At 47.9% G+C, this 17,859-nt stretch overlaps 1 long non-coding RNA gene across 2 annotated transcripts in view; it reads left to right on the forward strand.

Moving 5' to 3' along the window:
* The first annotated feature begins 10,134 nt into the window (after nt 1–10,134).
* LOC131405670 (uncharacterized) overlaps nt 10,135–17,859 on the forward strand; it is a 110,852-nt gene continuing 103,127 nt past the window's right edge. For both annotated transcript variants that reach the window (XR_009220008.1, XR_009220007.1), the window contains exon 1: nt 10,135–10,426. This is a non-coding gene — a long non-coding RNA (uncharacterized LOC131405670). The remainder of the gene's footprint in view (nt 10,427–17,859) is intronic.

The raw sequence follows: 17,859 nt of genomic DNA on the forward strand, positions 1-17,859 counted from the left end.
CTGAGCTGTGCTGCAGAGTTGAAGCCAGCAGCCTCTGTGAGTGGCGAAGGGGCTATTCTCCGCGTTCTGTTTGGGCTACAGTTCATGGTCCCAGAGTTTGTGGACTGTCCTGAGCTTCTTGTCCCCATGTCCCTGAAGAACTCAGCATGAACTTGGCACCGAGAAACCTTAGGTTACTTATGTTCATTCGTTCAGTAGTTGTTCATTCAATTCATTCGTTCATCATCGCCATGATGTTAAGTCAACTTTTCCTGAGTGAAAGATCACTTAACTTCCCTGCCTAAAACCCTGCAGAGGTTTCGCATTGCACTTAGGTTAAAATGCCCCTTCTTTTCATTTTAACCCTAGTTAACAAGGTTCTACCTCATCTGCCCCTACTGACCTGGGGGTCTCTCAGCCTCATCTCCAGTTTCTCCCTCCGTTCCCCTCTGTGTTCCCGCAACACTGGTCTCCACCTAGTGCCTTTGCACTTGCTGTGCCCTCTACCTGGAGCACTCTAGCCATGCCAGCTCCTTCTCAGAGGAGGCCCTCCTGATGGTCCTGGCCAAAGCCACCCTCCCCAGGCCCAGCGGTCACTCTTCATCACATCACTCTATCTCCACCAGCACATAAATCTGTGGGTGGTTTACATACTATTTATTTGTTTGCTGTTCCTTGTCCATCTCTCTCACTAAACTGAAAGTTTCATATGCTGGTAGTACACTGTCTAGCTTATTAACCTCTGTCTTCCCAGTGTCGAGAACAGCGTTCGCCACATAAGAGGTGTTCAGTATGTTTTGTGGTTGAATGTGGACATTGATTTGAATGTATGTTAAATGGTGAAGTGTTTGTGCCCCACTATTGTGTGTATTTCCAACTTCCCAGCTCCAGGAAAATCTGGGCTGGAGAGAGAATGGATCATGTGTGAGAGGTTTAGTTCTACACAGTGGGAAGCTGTGTGCTTCTGAGTGGAGTGTGTCCAAGATGGGTCTCTCTCTAGCCATGTGGACATTTTCTGACTTGGCTGGACAGAGCACTTTTCTTACTTGGGCCTGACTCCCATAGGACAATTTTGTGTCACACTCAAACCCATGGGCCTCTCTGAATCACACTGTGCCCCGAGGAGACCTCTGCACCTGCTGGAGTAGGAGATGTCCCTTCTCTTTATGAAAGAGAGTCGTGCAACCATGTTTCTCTAAGCGGTGTAGGAATGGACGTGGGCAGGCTTTCCAGTCCATTCCGGAGAACGGACATCCCTGGAATGCTCATGAGGGGCAGGGAAGTGGAGGGACTTCTCAGAGCTGAGTGGAGGATGAGTAGTTGCTGAGGGCAAGGCACAACTGGGTGGGTGACCATCAGCAGGAAGAGACCTGGGACTGGTTCTAAGGAAAGCCACTTGGAGTAGCAGGGGCCAGAAGTGCATCTCCATCATTCCCAGGAATCGCCCCGTGGTGGTATGTTTAGGGGGGGAATGTGAGGGGCCCTGTCCTCCTATCAAGCCCTCAGCAGCCCTCTCAGTTGCTCCCCACCCTCCGCTAAGTCCTGGCTCCACCCACTGAGCACTGGCAGTGGGTCCAGTTGATGGCTGGGTGTGGGAGAAAACTCCATTCCTGCCTCAAAGAGTTGGTAGTCTGCCTGGGAATCTGAACACAAGCGTGCAAAGCAGCCAGTGGACAGAATGCGAATACAACTCTGCCTACATGCTCTCATTCACTTAGCCAATCCCCTGCCAGTCATTTATGAAGTGCCTTTGGGTGCGGGGGTCACTGTGTGCAGTGCTGGAAACCTCAGCAAACCCGTGGAGCTGCCCTCCCGGAATTTACATTCCAATAGGTAAATAGATCACAGCCACAAAAATGAATGAACACTTAAGATAACAGCAGGTGGTAATGAGTGCTAAATAAACAGAGTGCCACTGTGGGGAAAAACAGGAGAAACCTACTCTGGTGAGGTGGCAGGGAAGATCTCTGAGGAGATGACATGGAAGCTGCGACTTGAAAGATGAGAAGGAGCCAGCCATGGGGAGAGCTAGAGGGAGAGCGTTCCAGGCAGAGGCCCCAGCAAGTGCAGACTCTGGGGCAGGAACAAGCCTGTAGTGTGTGGAGAACTGATGGAAGACCAGAGTATATTGAGAAAGCCTCCAGGATCGAGGTGCAAAGTTCAGACAGACAATGCATATCAACGGAACACAAATAAGAACAAATATCCACTGAGCACTTACCATGTGCCCAGCACCGTGCTAGCGTTACTCCTGATTTAATCCTGACACCAACTCCATGAGGTGTGCTCTGTTACACTCCTGTCATGCAGAGAGGGCAGTGGAAGCTCAGACAGGTGAAGTCAGTTGCCAGAGGTTGCACAGCAAGTCAGTGGAGGAATTGGGTTTTGGACATAAGTCTGATTCAAGAGTCCAAGTTCATAACCACTAGGTGATTCTGTCTCCTAGTGTAGAAGAAAACAATACAAGCTGCATACACCTGCTACATGGAAAAGGACAGAGGAGGAAGGAACAGGAGAAAATTGTAGTCATGGCCTTAGGCTGTTGGGAGGATCATGTAGAGAGCTGTGTGGACGATCATAGGACTGAAGTCATTAAAGCTACACCCATCCTCAGGAGTCTTGTTCTTTGAGGAGCAGGGCCGCCTGTGGAGCATCTTAGTTGTCTAAAGGTGGAAAGCACTGCCACCTGTTGGTGAGAGAGGGTAATGGTTGTACAACAACTCAGGCGGACATGTGGATCCGTCACCCATGAAGTGTTTCTTGGTCCTCCCTAGGTGTGCAGGCCTGCCCTGGGCAGGTGGGGGGGGGGGTTGGCAGTTAAGGTGTGGGGAGAGGAGTGGGCTGAGGGCTGGAGAACTGGGAGGCACAGCTCTGCCTCCAGAATGAAGAGGGCTGAGTTGGGAGGTTGGGCTGCCCACTCCCGTCCTTCCTCATGGGTGCCAGAAGATCTCAGAAAATAAACCGAAGGGGATGTGGAAGAAGTGAGGGAGCTGGGTTGGCTTGAAGGGCTCAGAGAGGCTTCAGAAAAGAGGTAAAATCTGAGCAAGCAAGTTTTTTTACATAACTGAAATGAGGTAAGCTATTCACTGCAGTATGGTTTGAAATATAAAAGGTGGAAACCACCCATGTGTCCATCCAGAGAGGAGTGGTAGATGCAGTATGTCACATCCATATAGAAGAATGCTATGTAGCTATAAGAAAATAACGAGCAGGCTCTTTATGTACTGCTATGGAAAGGTCTCCAAGGTATATTAAGAGAGCGAAACAAAGCAACAGCAAAGACTAAGGTGTAGAACAGTGAGTATAGTATCCGTGCTTTATGTACAAACAAGAGGGGATATAAAATAGATACTCTTCTTGCTGGTGTAAGTGTGAAGAAACTCTGGGACCTGCGCAGGACACTGTTAACACTGGGGTTGTTGCCTGAATGAGTGGGTGGGGCACAGGAATGGGAGAGAGACCGTTTGGCTTATATCTTTTTATTATTTAAAATTTTTTTAAATTGAGTGTATATATTCTATATTCAAGTTAGTGGTTTTAAAAATGGAAAATTATAAACTAACAAGAAATAAAATGGAATTCTGACCCCCTTGCAGTGTGGCCCTGCTTCTCCTCCCCTGGGCCTTTGCTTTCTTGGATCTAGAGCTGATTAAACCCTTGTGGGCCATGTGCCACCCAGAGTTCTAGAACCTGAGAGCTAGAAGAGACCTTTTATGGGAAGATCACCCGCCGAATTGGAAACCCGGTAAACCCTATGTGTAAGGCAACTTGTTTCTCAAAGGATTGCATTAGACTTTGTTCATCCGTATTTTGTGATTCCTCGATATCAGGATCCACAAAGTTGCATTCATATGCTTTTTGTACTTTAATTAATGATGAGTCCAGGTAGCTCTTCATTTAGTTGGTCTCAAGCATTTACTGAGCACCTGCTAGGTTTGCGTGCCAGGCTGAGCCCTGGGAGTGTCCCAGAGAGGCCTTGGCCCCAGGTTCAGCCCTTGGGGGTCTCGCTGTCTAGTGAGGAGATGGGAAGTGACCAGCGCCACGCTGGAGGAGAGCATGGGCAGTGGGTGTCCCCCACTTGAGGGAATCACTCAAGTCCGCCTGGCAGAACTAGGAAGGCTTCAGGGAGGGAGGAGGGAGCGTGTAAGTGGAGACTGAAAGCGTGAGTGGTAAGCAAATGCTCCTGCAACACAAAGGCTCATGGAGAAATGGCTGAGTTTGTTTTTTACTGTTCAGAATAAATATGTTTTATTTTTCAAGTGCTCTACGTTCATTTCAAACAAGAAAGACATGCCTTCTGTTTCTTTCTCTTAGTTTCCATTCAAATTATTGTAAGAAACCATTTTCTCTACACCCTGGTCACGAAGAGGCCGCTGTTCCTTCTGGTTTTATAGGGAGAGAGGTCACAATGCGGCTGGCAAAGCCCTGACTTTCCTGCCCGGGACCTGCCCTCCAGCCCCTACCCATGTCCCAGGCCTGTGGTGGGGGACCCTCCTAGGTATTGTTCCCCCTGCCGAGGTCTCATAACTAGGCTGTGTTCCCTTTGTGACCTCAGTTTACCCATTTATGAAATAAAAGGATTGGACAAGGTGACCTGCTGGCCAGCTGGAGGCCTTCCAGAACTCAGCCCCCACAACCAGGAAGCTGAACACATGGGGAAGCTCACAATGTTTCCCAGGGGTCCAGTATATTCAGGCAGGCATGGCCTCCCTCCACCTTTCTGTCACAGTAAAGATGCTCTTTCTCTGAGCCTCAACCAGAGACAGTGTGGCTCCATGAAAGAACATTCGAGAGGGAGTTGGGGACAGAGCTGAGTCTAGGCTGAGACCTTTCCCCTTTCTGGGCCTCATCCCTTCATCTGGGTTACCCAGAGGCCGAAGGACAAGGCCTTTTCCAACCTTACCAGAAGCATCCCTGTTTCCTCAGTGGCAGGTGTGGGGACCGGGTCCTCTAGACCAGCTCTTCCCCTCGGCCTCCCGAATGTGCTTTCTGAAACATCTCATGGGAGTGAATTGGAGCTGTGTATGTGTGCAAGCACCCTGTGCAAGCCTCTCACTTAGAAAGTGCTCCGTAAGGTGAGCAGGGGTGGGGGGGGTGGGGGTGTGTGGGCTGGCTACAGAGCCACTAGGCAGGAGAGTCACTTGGCCCTGCCTCCCATTCAGGGAGGGGCTGCCATTTAAATTTGAACATTATCACCAATGAGTTTATAATTAAAAATGACAGGCTGGAGAGAAGACCTGTATTGTACAACTTTGCCTCTGTTTCTAGATCACAGCATATTACACTACGAATTAATATTTTTGAGTCTGCCAAAATCTTATGGGTCCTGTGACAAAATTTCATTAAGTATTTTGGCAGGGGTTCAAAGCATTCATTAAATGTAGACCAGAAATGCTGTCACATTCTGTTTGGGTATTTTGTGTTGTTGGGGGCCTCAGGGGATGAATGTGGCCATTGTCTGAAGGGCCTCTGAGGGGCTCCCTCCTCCATGGAGTTGACAGGCAGCCATGGTCCCAGAGGGACCTGGGCTAACCTTCGCAGGGGTGATCTTCCTCCATAGGCACAGTGTTGACAGGGAGTGAGGGAGGAGGAGGCAGATGTGTTGGGTGAACTTGTGGGTGGAGTCTTTATTTGGAGCATTTCCAAGCCCTGACTTCACTTCCAGAATCCTTTGCCACCTCCAGGGAGCTATCTGAGCAGCCACAAGGTGGAGCTCCGTCCCCACCTCCCAAAGGCAACTGCTGATTCCAGGAAGCCTTTTCCAGATGGCAAGGCTGGGAGGTGGGTGCAGAGGACTTGGAAAGAGAAGTGCTCAGAGGGCAGCCCCCTCAGTCCCTTGATGGGGATCACGGAGTTTCTGCCTTGAAGGAAATCTCCTCTCCTTGGCATCTAAACCAGCCCCCGCCTGCCCCACTACGTTAGCAGCAGTTTTCTTCTACCATCAGCCAGGAAACTGAAGCTCAGTTGCCCAGTTCCCAGAGCCAATCCGGGGCAGAGGCCAGCTCCCAAGTGCACGTTTTCCTCCAGTGCGGATACTACCTTGCATCTTGGGGACTTCCATGTTTTCCCCAGTGGGTTGCTGCATGGAATTATTCCAGGAGGCATCTCTCCTTAGCAAGTGATGCTCCCTGAAACCTTGCACTCTGGCAGCCAGTTACTGTCCCACCAAATGGCGAGCTCTGCGCTTAGTAGGCACCTCAAATGTGTAAAGAGAGAAAAGCATTGCTGCTTAGAAAATCTCGCTGCTTTTTAAAAAGGTAATATATGCACAGGAATAAAAGTCAAACAATGTGAAAGGAGTCTGACAAAAGTCTCCCTCTGATGACCCCAGTTGCCCAGCCTCCTTCCCTGGAGGTAACTTTTGTTACCAGGTACTTGGTGGCTCTTCCAGATGTGGCTTTTTTTTTTTTTTTTAAACAATTGGTGGCATATTGTTCCGGATACAGGGTGCCCCCAGATCCATTTTCTACCTTTCATTCATCTGCACGGTGCCCCCGGAGGCTGATCATTATGGACTTCACCAGGGGGCTCCCTCACCCTCTGCTTTCAGGTGGGCTCGGTCAATGGCAGGCACCAGGCGGAGATGGTAAGGTGGGAAGGGGGTGAGTTGGGGTATTTCTTTCCTTGTCTCCTGCCCTCCAGGGTCGCCTCTCTCAAAGGTGCTGTGGGAGGGCCCTCCTCTCCAGCTACACTTTCCAGGTTTGGTAACCATTCCTCACTCTTGCTCCTTCAGGGTTTGATTGCCAACAGCTCCCCACTGTTGCTAACCCCAGGGGACTGCATTATCCCATTCAATTTCCCTTAACTTTGCCCATATTTTTATAAATTCTTCCAGGGGTATGCTGGTAAATGTTTAATAACTGGCTCTCTGGGAAAAACCAAACCAAACCCTGATTTGTAGCATTTCCTGATTTCTGTGGTGTAAATTCTCCCACCATGGCTAATTCCAAGATATCAACAATTTAATAACTGACTCACAAAAATTCTGAAAATGTAGCAATCGTCTCTCATGGGCTGGTAGAGCTGGCCTCAGCACATTACTGACTTTCCTTTATTAAATTATCTTTAATTGTCCCATTTGAGTGTGCCATCCATTTATGGAGTACTCGTCAGGTATTTTGTAGGATGCCAGAAATGGGCATTTTTGATGATAATATTCTGTCAAAGTGCTCTCCAAAATGGCTGAACCATTGCTGCCTTTGGATCCCAGGGTCCTTGAGCAGGGTTTTTGTGTGCAGTTGGTTGGCTGACCAGAGTAATAAAGAAGACAGAGGCTGGAGTACCACTTTGTCTGGGGAGACAGGTCAGAGGACATTTGTTTGGGAACAGCCTGGTTGGGTGGGTCAACGGAAAGCCTCTTGAAGAGAAGGAGGAAAATTTCCCGCCTCAGCATCACAGTCTCATCTCCAGGTTTGTGGGTCCTGATCAGTTCAGCACAGGGTTTGGAGAAGGGCAGTGGTGCAGGAGGTTGGGGCAGAAAGAACTCAGACTGGAGTCTGACAGCTTCGCTTGACCTTGGCTCTGCCCCTTGCTAGCTGTATGTTCTTCAGAGTCTTCAAGCTTTCTCACCTGTAGAGTGGGGATAAGCAGGCCTCTTCTCTAGAGTGTTTGAGGATTTGATGGAATAAAGTATGTCGCATGCCTCAGGCAGGGCCCTGCACATTTTAGCTGCTCTAGAAGTGATAGGTTTGATGATGATGGTGACGATTGGCCCAGAGAAGGCAAGAGGTCTTTGCCTTTAGAAGCTGTTTATTCTTCTCGAAGCTGGGAACAGCTCCTTTCCTACCTGGGAGAGGGGATTCGGAGACCCCAGGTACCTAAATCTGCCTTTGGTTTTTCTTTCAGGATAAACACGCTCTTTTAGGACAAGCACATTAAGCCAAAGCTTCCACTGAGGGGCTTCTTCAGAAACCTGCCTGGTACTTTATTCTGGAGAAATGCAGTTGAAGCTTGTTTGTGAAACTATAATGCATTTATTTCTTTGTATTTAGGAACTTGAGTTAAAAAAAAATATATATATATATTGCTGAGTGTATTGAGCTTTTTCAAAAATGAAGGTTTCAAAGTTCTGAAAACCAAGCTGATTCTACCAGAATGGGGTAGAAAACGGGGAGCGCCCGACTCGTGGAAATCTTCCACTGACAGTTTCTGAACTTGCAGGAACAGCCTTGCGATGTGCCGGAGAAAAGGGATCCAACTTTTCTTCCGGGGATTAAAAGTGAGTCCAAAATTGCAGGGACTTAGGAGAAAAGGCTCTTGTTGAGCTCCCCTTTGAATCACCGAGCCCTTCTCTCTGAGCGCTGAGTGTTGAGATGCAGCCTCCTTACTGCCTAGAAACCTGACAAAGACTGGCTTGGTGACTGCTTTGAGGTTTCTGTTCCATGTAGAATTTTAACCATGAAAAGACACAAAGATTGGTTTCTTCCGAGTCCTTAACCGAACACCACAAAGGGGGACAATTAGTGGGGAGCTGGGCCGCTGTCTCCCACCAGCTGTGCTGCTGCCATTCGGAACCTCGGCCCTCGCCCGGAGCCACGTGGGGTACATCACCCCAGCCCCTCTCTGTCTCCAGTGTTTGGAAATGTGCCACAGACTCAACCATCCAGATGTGGAGAGTGCTGGGCCCCAGAGAGGCCCTGTGCTGCGGAGTAGAATGGATCTTTATTTAGTTTTGTAGCTTAGTTGTGCCACTTACTTGCTGGATGTCCTAATCTGCAAAATGGGATATTAATGCCTGGGTTGAAGGCCCACTATTAGAATGAGGTGAGAGATCATAGATAGTGTTGGCATGTAGTAAGAGTGCAATAATGGTAACCATTTATATCATAATGTTGTTCTCCCTATTGCAGGCTTTATGGCACAGATATCCCACCCCCTGATTTAGAGCACAGATATCCTGCCCGACTTTCAAAGCCCCCAGACCATTCCCAGATCCATATCCTCTGCTTGACTAAGCAGGTCTCCATTGATTTCTCTGTTCATCTTCTTGTTACACACGTGGTTAAGGGGCTGTGCCCCTGACCGGGAGCAAACCTCTCAGTCTCTCTGAACGCAGCTTCTGGAGACATAAAGGATTGTGATATCTCCCCTAGGGATCATTGCAAGGGTTAAGGTAGACAATGGAAACAAAGTACCCAGCACAGTGCCTGACCCCTGGTAGAGGCTGAATAAAGGCTCTTTCCTTTACCTCCTCCTGGAACGTGAAAAGGACAGCTAAACGTGCAAAGCAGCTCCCACAAAGGCCTATTCATGTAACTCAGGTGACTTTCTCTGTGCCTCCCCTGGTTCCTGGAGTGCAGCACAGCAGGCATGTGTGTGGACTTTGGACTCGGACTACAGGGTTCAAATTCTTCGTCTGTCATTTTCACTGAAAAGTTCTAAATTCCTCCAAGCCTTAGATTACACCTATAATAGAGTTTGTAAAAAAGTACCTAACATTTAAATTGTTTCAGGATTAAATGACACGAAGCATGTAAAAACATAGCCCATAATAAGAACTCAGTAAATTATTGTTGGTGTTCAACAAATTTTTGATTAAATATTTCTATAGTCAGCATATGAATAGTTTGCCTAGCTATGTATATTTAATGAAATTGACATACCATAACATACTCAATTGTATGAGTATGTCATATACAATGTTTTGAGGTTGCTTTCATTTTTGTTTATTTATTTTTACCTGTAGTAAATAATGCTGCAGTGAACATCTCCATGTAATTATTAATTTCCTTGATTGGGGTTCTTCTCTTAGGGATTAGAGAGTCTTCTAGAAATGGGATTATTGGCTTAAAGGGTTTATTTAGCAGGTCCTGGGGATATCTCCATATTGCCTCAGAGGCTGCAAAGAGATATTTGACAATATAAAATACTCAGAAAGGGTTCTATTATACCCCACAATCACTTCTTTTTGACCGTTTTGATGGAGATCTTTCTTCCATGCTAGCTTTTTATTTTAATCTATTAGGTTGAAATCCACGGCTTTAAAATTTATTATATTATGTAATTATTTCGGTTTTTAATTCACTAAAGCTGTTATTCACAGTTGTTTTTTAAAAAGTCTTATGAATTATAAAGTTAATGTAAGCATAATTTATTGTCTGCAACTGGACCTTACTTTTTCTTTTTCCTTTATTGATGTGTTAAGTTTCTTTTGATTACAAGTGACAGATACTTGATTCTAACTAGCTCAAGCAAAACCAGAATGAGTTGGCTCGTATAACTGGGAAGAGAGAGCTGGTACAACCTCAGGCAAAGCTAGATCCAGGGGCTAACCCATGTGGTCTTAGTCCCGTCGCTCCATTTCTCTGCTCTGATTCCTTCTATGTGTTGGCTTTGTTCTTGGGCAGGTTTTCTTCAAAGGATCCCAAAGATGACCTTTGGTGTGGAGTCCACATCCTATGGCTTGTGATCAAAGAGAAGAGGAGCCTCTTTCTCTCGCTTCCACCTGGTAAATCTTGTGAAGTCCCTGATTGGCTTTCTTGGGTAATGTGCCCATGTCTCAGCCAATCATGGGGGGAGGATGCTGGGCTCTGATTGGCCATCCTGGGTCATATATTCCCATTCCCTACTATTGGGGTCGGGGGTGGGAGAGGGGACGGTGGGCATCATGATATACAGCCCTCTCAGGCTTTACAGGCTGGGGAAGGCTTCCAAAGGAAAGTGTGGGATGCTGGGATGCTGTTACTGAGGAGCGGTTAAGTCAAGCAGCATGCAAATTGTGAAATCACCACAAGATGGCGCTTTCGATCTTTCGCTTTCATGTGAGCGCTGGCCCTAGCCTGCCTTCCCTTGGTCTGTCTTTCAGTCTATTAACCCCTCGGGATATGTTTAGTGGAACTCCTACTTGATGGTTTTCAGAAGAATTAAGTCCCTGCAGCCTGTAGAGAAGGGACAAGCCATAGTAGGCTTTGTATGCCATGAGGGGGGTGTGCATGGAAAAGTGATGCTGTGTGGACAGAACTGGGTGGACACTCAGAGGGTAGTTTGATACCAGTGGTGGTGTTTGGTCATTTTATATTAAGCATGTTCTTCTTACCCTGATTCCTCAGTGTAAAAGTTCTGTGAGTTCGCTCAAGAATCTGTTTTATGAGACAGAGCGTTTGAGTTAGTCAGAAATTTGGGTATCCTCTCAAGAGCATTTGAGAAATCTCAGCCAGAGGCTCACTGAACCCTCTTCCTCCCAACATGCAGCCCCCTGTGCTGAGGAGGCCAGCTTGGGGTGGGAGGCACACTGGGAGACCCACTGCTGGGCTCAGGGGTGGACAGGGGTGTGGGAGGATGCAGGGTCACTGTTCTGGGTCAGCTTCCAATGACTCGAATGAATGAATATCATAATCATAGGGCCAGCATGGTCCTGGGTGCTGGGGACACAGAACCTTCTGGTCGTATGTGGATGACAGTATATCCTAATGTTCTATAAGGTATAATAAATGCTCTAAAAGAAGAATTTGAGCATCAGGGCTCAGCTCAAGAAGCATTCTCTCGCACACTAGCCCGCAGTGACTCCTTTCCTTACTGTCCCTCCTCCACTAGTCATAAAACACCTACTCTGTGCCAAGCACTTGCCAGGGGCTGGGAATTCAGAGGCAAAACCTATTCACGATTGTCAGAGACCCCACAGCCTTGTTGGAGAGACAGACATATCTAGAAAAAGGCCATTCAATGTGGAAATGCTGAGGGTCTGGTGACATAGTGTGTCTCAGACAGGCCTGAGTTGAAATGCTGGCTTGGCTATTTGGTACCTGGGTGACCTTATATAAGTGACTGAATCTCTGTCAGACTCAGTTTTCTTGTTTATGAAATGGGGATAAGAGTGTAGATGTCAATACCTATTTCACAGAGTTGGTGTGAAGATTGAATGAGAATATGTATAAGGCACTTTGCCCCGAGCTTAACACAGGGAGGTGCTCACGTCTCATTGATTTCCTTATCTTTTATGGGATTTGCAGATGTCTCAAAGCTGAGAGGCAGAATTAATCCTGGGTGATAGAACGTGAATTCCAAACACTCCCCAAAGGTTTGGAGTGTTAGGGAAGAAATTGGCGAGACTAAATTTAATTGAGACAAATGTAGAGTGGTGGGCTTAGATTCAAAAGATCAGTTGCCCAAACACAAGGTTGGAGTGCGGTGTGTGAGGTGTGAAACTCTGCTCTTGTGTGATGAGGCCTTGGGGATCCGGTAAATGCCTGCTTCAAGGATGTGATGAGGTGGCTAAGAACTGCAGCACAGACTTAGGGGGAGTTAATAAAAGTACAGTGTCCTGGACAAAGGAAATGTGCCACAGCCACCAGGGGGTGGTTTGGGGAGGGTGACCTGGGTGACAAAGGGCCTGGGAGTCATCACCTGGAATGCTGAGTGGACAGGCATGTTTAGCCTGGAGAGGATCAGACCTGTTACAGTATGCTCCCTGCCTTCCCAAAACGTCAAGGGCTGGCACAGGAAGAAGGTATTCTGCTACCTCTGTTGCTCCAGAGATGGACCTCGGGAAGCGTCTTTCAGTGTCCAGTTTTAAGGAAGAATTTTAAAGCTTTTTAGCACTTGAACTTTTCCAACCACAGAGTGAGCTGCTCTCTGAATTGCGAGGCTCCTGTTACTGGAAACATTTAAGCAGCTTCATCTGGTTGCCCTATCTGGGATGGTCTAAGGCAGGAATTACTCACACAGGGTCCAAGGAACCATAAGGATGACTTCAGGGGAATCCAAGAATCTCCTGAAATTGTTTGCAAAATAGTCAGTGCATTTTTTTCAGGGAAAAGGAAACATAGCATTCATCAGCTTTTCAAGGGGGCCCAGTGTCCAAAAGCAGCTAAAAATTCATAACTTCAGAGAAATTTAGCTCTTGCATACAAGGTGGGATTAGATTCTAAGGTGTTTTTTCCCCCAGATTTAAAAGTCTTTGGATTGTTAAATATGTCCTTGTGAGTCACGTGACATTATTGTTACTATTATTAGCTATCATTTACCGTGTGCTTATTGTGTGCCACACAAAGTTTTACATATTCTACTTGAGTTTTTTCATTTAGTATTTTTTTAAAAAATTCTTTGAGATTGAGCACTGTTTTTATTCCTATTTTACAAACGATGAAACTGAGGCACGGAAGTTTGCCCAAGTTCACAGAAAGTTCCGACTTCTTCTCTTGATATATATGTGTCCCATGTTTGGCCTTTTTATGCCTAATACATGTGATGTTAATCCAGGTAGGTCCACACAGGAAAAACTACAGTTTTCTCTTGGAGATTTTTAAAGGTAGGATGCTAATAATAATAAGCAACTACTACATATTGACTGCTTACTTTCTGTGTTGAGACATTCCTCTCATTTAATACTCACTATAGCCCTATGAAATTGGGGCTGGGAGAAATTAAGTAACTTGCCCTTGGCCACTCGGCTTTTGGCGAGAGGAGCCAGGATTTGAAAGCGTCCATCTGGCTCACAGCCTGCATCCTCAGCTCTGCAGACACGTGGCGCTGGGACATTGAGCTGCGGGCCCGGGCCCCTTCTGTGGAGCTGTCCCACGAGGAGCTGTTTGAATAGACTTGGGGAAAGTGCAGAAAACCTCTTGGCATCTGTGGTGGGTCAGGTCAGACAGAGCGGCAGCTGGGCATATCCTGAAGCCTCAGGAGTAGGGTGCCAGCCTGAGGGCTAAGGACGGAGAGGACAGCAGAGTCAGTGAGCCCCCAGAGCTGCCCCAGCTCCAGGCGGCTCAGCAAGGTGGAGGTTCCAGCATGGCCTGCATCTTGGGTCCCTGCCCTCTCTCTCACCCTAGTTCCTTCTAGGCTCAGGGAAGGGAGCAAGTCGGCATCCTTGTTGTAGGAAAACGCTCCAACTTTGACAAAAGCTGTCTGTCCTGAGGGAGTTGCACCTTTGGATCTCCATGGATTTCCCCAAGCTTCCTGATGTGCACCAGCCCTCCCCAGCCTCCCTGAATCAGAATAGGATGTCAAAGGCCCATATCCCATTACCACTCCTCCTCCATGTATAGAGCACTTGCCAACCAAACTGTCAAGGCCTCAGTCCTCTGGGACCTGCAGCTGCTTGGCTGACTTTTGTTCTCCTGAAACCAGAATCTGATACTTTAATTGTTGGGGGAATCTCATATGGACAGACACACAGAGAGAGGGCCGTGGATTCTTTTGGGTCTTCGTTCAGCAGGTGGGTCTCCCAAGTGCCACGTGCCCCCAGTGAACAGCCATGGGTGTCAGCTCCAGTCTGTGTCCAGCAGGGGAGGCAGGCGGGGTGGGACAGGGAGAACCAGGATGTTGCCTGGGAAGATGCTCTAGGGTGCTCTGTGGGGTTCAAGAGTTACCATTACTTCCAAAGGGCCCGCACTCACTCAGGAGTAGATTGTCCAAGGGAGAAGTCGATTAATCATTTCTTAAACACCACACAATCCCACACCCTATGTTCTCTCCCGCTAGGCTCTGGGAGTGGGGTGATCATATAATTTATCAACCACACTAGAACTCTTTTGAGAGTGAAAGGGAAGACTCTTCATAATTATAGTGGGACAACTGTCATAGACCAAGACTGTCCCAGGCAAACCAGGACATATGGTCACCCTACTAGTGTCCAAATGAAGATTTTAACACTGCCCAAGACCGCTTGGCCACTGTGTGACCTTGGACAAGTTACTTAGCTTCTCTAAGCTGTAAGTTCTTCATCTGTAAAACAGGACTAATAATAGAGTTTGGTGAGAAAGTACTCAATACGTATTGGTTGTGGTTCTTGCTATTGTTTCTATTAAACTTTGCTGCCCCTCCAAGTACAGGGAATCAGCAGGGTCGGTATCTTAGCGGCTTTAAAGAAATTGAAGTATATTCTTTCTCTCATAATTTTCTTGGTTTATAATATTTTTTTGGCTGTACCAATGCAAATTCTTAACTCCAGTCTGTCTTTGCAGGCCATTATTTCAGGGGGACAAAAGCCTTTGAAATTTAGGAGTGATTCCTGTGTGAGGGCTGTCTTTAAGGAAGCACTGGGTGGAAAGAAAGAGTCCATTGCCTCACCTTCCTGCTTGCTCTGGAGAATAACTTTGAATATTTAATGAGAGTCTCATCTGCATCTGATTACACATCCCACCACTCATCCTGGAATATCAACTCTCCTCACTGTGAGACAGGGCTGATTATTTTAACTCTGGTTTTGAATTAATTTTTTTTTAACCAACGTCTTGATGGTTTCAACTTGTTTCTAACTAAAATGTTGAGTTGAATTTGATGCTATCATAGTCATTTTGCTTATTCAACTTATTTGGAGTTGGGGGAAAAAATCTCTGGCTGCTTCTACTCAAGCAGAATTTGTCTGCCAGAGCCGCGATTTCACAGTGGTAGGGCTCACTTTGTTGGGTCAGTGGGAGAAGCTCTAGGGCATGTGGTTGTTGCATTCTTCTGCATCTGAGAGACAAAACGAGGCCCACACAAAACAAACCTGGCTAAGGCTGGTGGTCCTGCAGCCCAAGGTAAATGGATGATGAATCTCTTTCAGTAACAGGAGGTCAGCCCCAGGTGAGGGCACAGCACAATCTCCTGTGGCCCGGGGTCAACAGGAACTGTAAGACAATGTGTACTTCAGGGAGCAGAAGCCCTGCTTTGGGGCCAGACACATGTGGGTTTGAATCCTGTGTTTACCACCTACTAGCTTTGTGAATATGGGCAGTGTATTCACCTCCCTGAGCCTCAGTTTCCTCATCTGTAAAGTGGAGCTGATAATAGTACCCACCTCTTACCAGGATTCAATGGGATGAGTCATGTAAGGTCCTCAGCACGGGGCTGGCCCACAGTAAGCAGTCACTGTACCAGTCACTGTAGTCACTGTTCTCACATGGCCTCAGGGAACTTGGAGAGCGCTTGGCTGAGGCGCACCAGGCTCTTTGCCGCCCTCTGGTGGCGCAGATTAGAGCGGTGTGGCGTGGGGGAAGCTGGGAGGTGTTACCTTAAAAGTAAGAAAATTGCTTTGGGTTTTATTGCTTTCTTGATGACCTCCAAGAATATCTATTCAATTGTTCAAAAAAGGAAGGACAGGAAAATATCCTAAGGGCTCTACAAGCAGTACATCTTCCTTGTGTGGGAGAGTAAGCAGAAAAGCTGTAGTGGGCTTCCTTGCCCGTGAGGCTGGGGAGGCCCCAGCCACGGTTCCCTGGCAGGACAGACGGGAGGTGATGATGAAGGAGAGCAAGAGAGAGGGATGAAATGGGAGTGCAGGCTGGAGCTGTGGCTGGTTTGGCTGGACGTTCTGCTGGGGCGTGGCTGGTGTTCCTGAGGCCCCTCTGAATTCCCTCAGCACCCTTCACTTTTCCGCCCTCAGCGCTCTCTGTCCTTGTTGGCCTGTCTCGTGGCACATGGACACTGGAGCCATGGGCCACTTCAGAGCCAGCATGGAATCAGCACTTCCTATTGTTGCCTGAGAACAACGTGCGATTTGCCGTGAGTCCTCCCAGTTCCGGCAGAGGTCTTGGTCAGGGGTCACCTGCTCCAAGACCGGGTGAGGCGCCCATTCAGGGTGCTCCTAGAGCCTGCGTGTGGCCCTCTAGCATGGTGCTTAGAGCAACAGGCAATTTCAGGCAGTGTCTTTGTCTCCCTTGTAGCCTGAGTTTATGGAGGGGCTGTCCCCAGCATCCAGCGCGGTGTGTGACACGTAGCATATGCTTCATAATGAAACAGTGGCTGGTGGATGAGCGACTGAACTCTGCCCTTGAGGATAAGGCCAGCACCTCAAGCACCATTCCCCATGGTGCTCAGCATAGGGCTTTGCATGTCATAGTAGCTGAGTGAATGAGTGCAGAAAGGATGTTCTCAGGGAGCTCCTTAAGACGAAGATTAATTCATAGTGTTTGAGTATGTTGTAAATGCTAGCATAGGTTCTGGGAGGTTTTTACAAAGAAGCATAAAACAAAGTCCCTGTCTTCTAAGAACATATCTTGTTAGAAGTTCAAGTTACAATAAAACTATTAAGTTGTAGTACAAGTCATGTAATGACTCAGGGCCAAAATGAGCCGTCCAGATGGGTGTTAGAGTTGGTACCCGAGGTACAGGGCAGGCTCCATGGGCTTGTGACATATGAGTTGCACAGAACCGTGTGCCAGGAAGGGCTCCATGCTGGGGTTTAATGCTCTGCTATTGCCATCTTGAAATTCTTAATAATTTTGGGTGGGGGCTTTGCATCTGTTTTGCACCAGGCCTTGCAACTATGTAGCTGGTCCTGACCCCAGGTCTGAGGAGACCAGGAAAAGCTCCTTGGTAGAGGGGGTATCTGAGGAGAGTTTGGCTGGGTGGAAATGATGGCTGCAGAGCTGAGCTGGAGCTCTCCAGGCTGGGGCTGTCCTGGTGTCAGGCCTGGTGCAGCAGTGCATACCTGCTCAGGACATGCTTGTGAAGAGCGGGAGGTCAGGGGTGTGGCATTTGGATCCTGAAGCATGCCTGTCTGTGAGGAAGTGGTGGTTCCAGAGGTGGGGACTGCATGGCATGGTCTCTCCCTTGTGCAGAGGAGTGTGCTCACCCCCTGGAGAGGCCGGGAGAGCCACTCGGAAAGGCGGCCTGGCCTTGGTTTGCTGCGCGAGTTACTGTCCTTTCTGGAATGTGGTGGGTGGACGTCTCATAGGGCTGCTGGGAAGCCCAGAGGAGAAAAAGGACAGGAAACAGCTCTGTAGGCGGGAAAGAGGGCGTTCTTCCCTGGCGCTGAGCACAGTTCCTGGCACTGGAGGGCCCTCATTTGGTGTCTGGTGACGTGTTGGGGCTGAGAGCCCATTCTTAGTGGTCCAGCTAATACCTGTCTGGTGGAGGACAGAGTCCAAGTCATCCACAGAAGCATAGCCCAGGCTTTGTTCTCCAGGGACACACGGTTTCTGTAGAGTCAAGACATTTACACACAAAATCTCCACTCCT

The sequence above is a fragment of the Diceros bicornis genome, chromosome 1 (assembly GCF_020826845.1).
Source record: "Diceros bicornis minor isolate mBicDic1 chromosome 1, mDicBic1.mat.cur, whole genome shotgun sequence".
In the NCBI taxonomy this organism is placed as follows: Eukaryota; Metazoa; Chordata; class Mammalia; order Perissodactyla; family Rhinocerotidae; genus Diceros; species Diceros bicornis.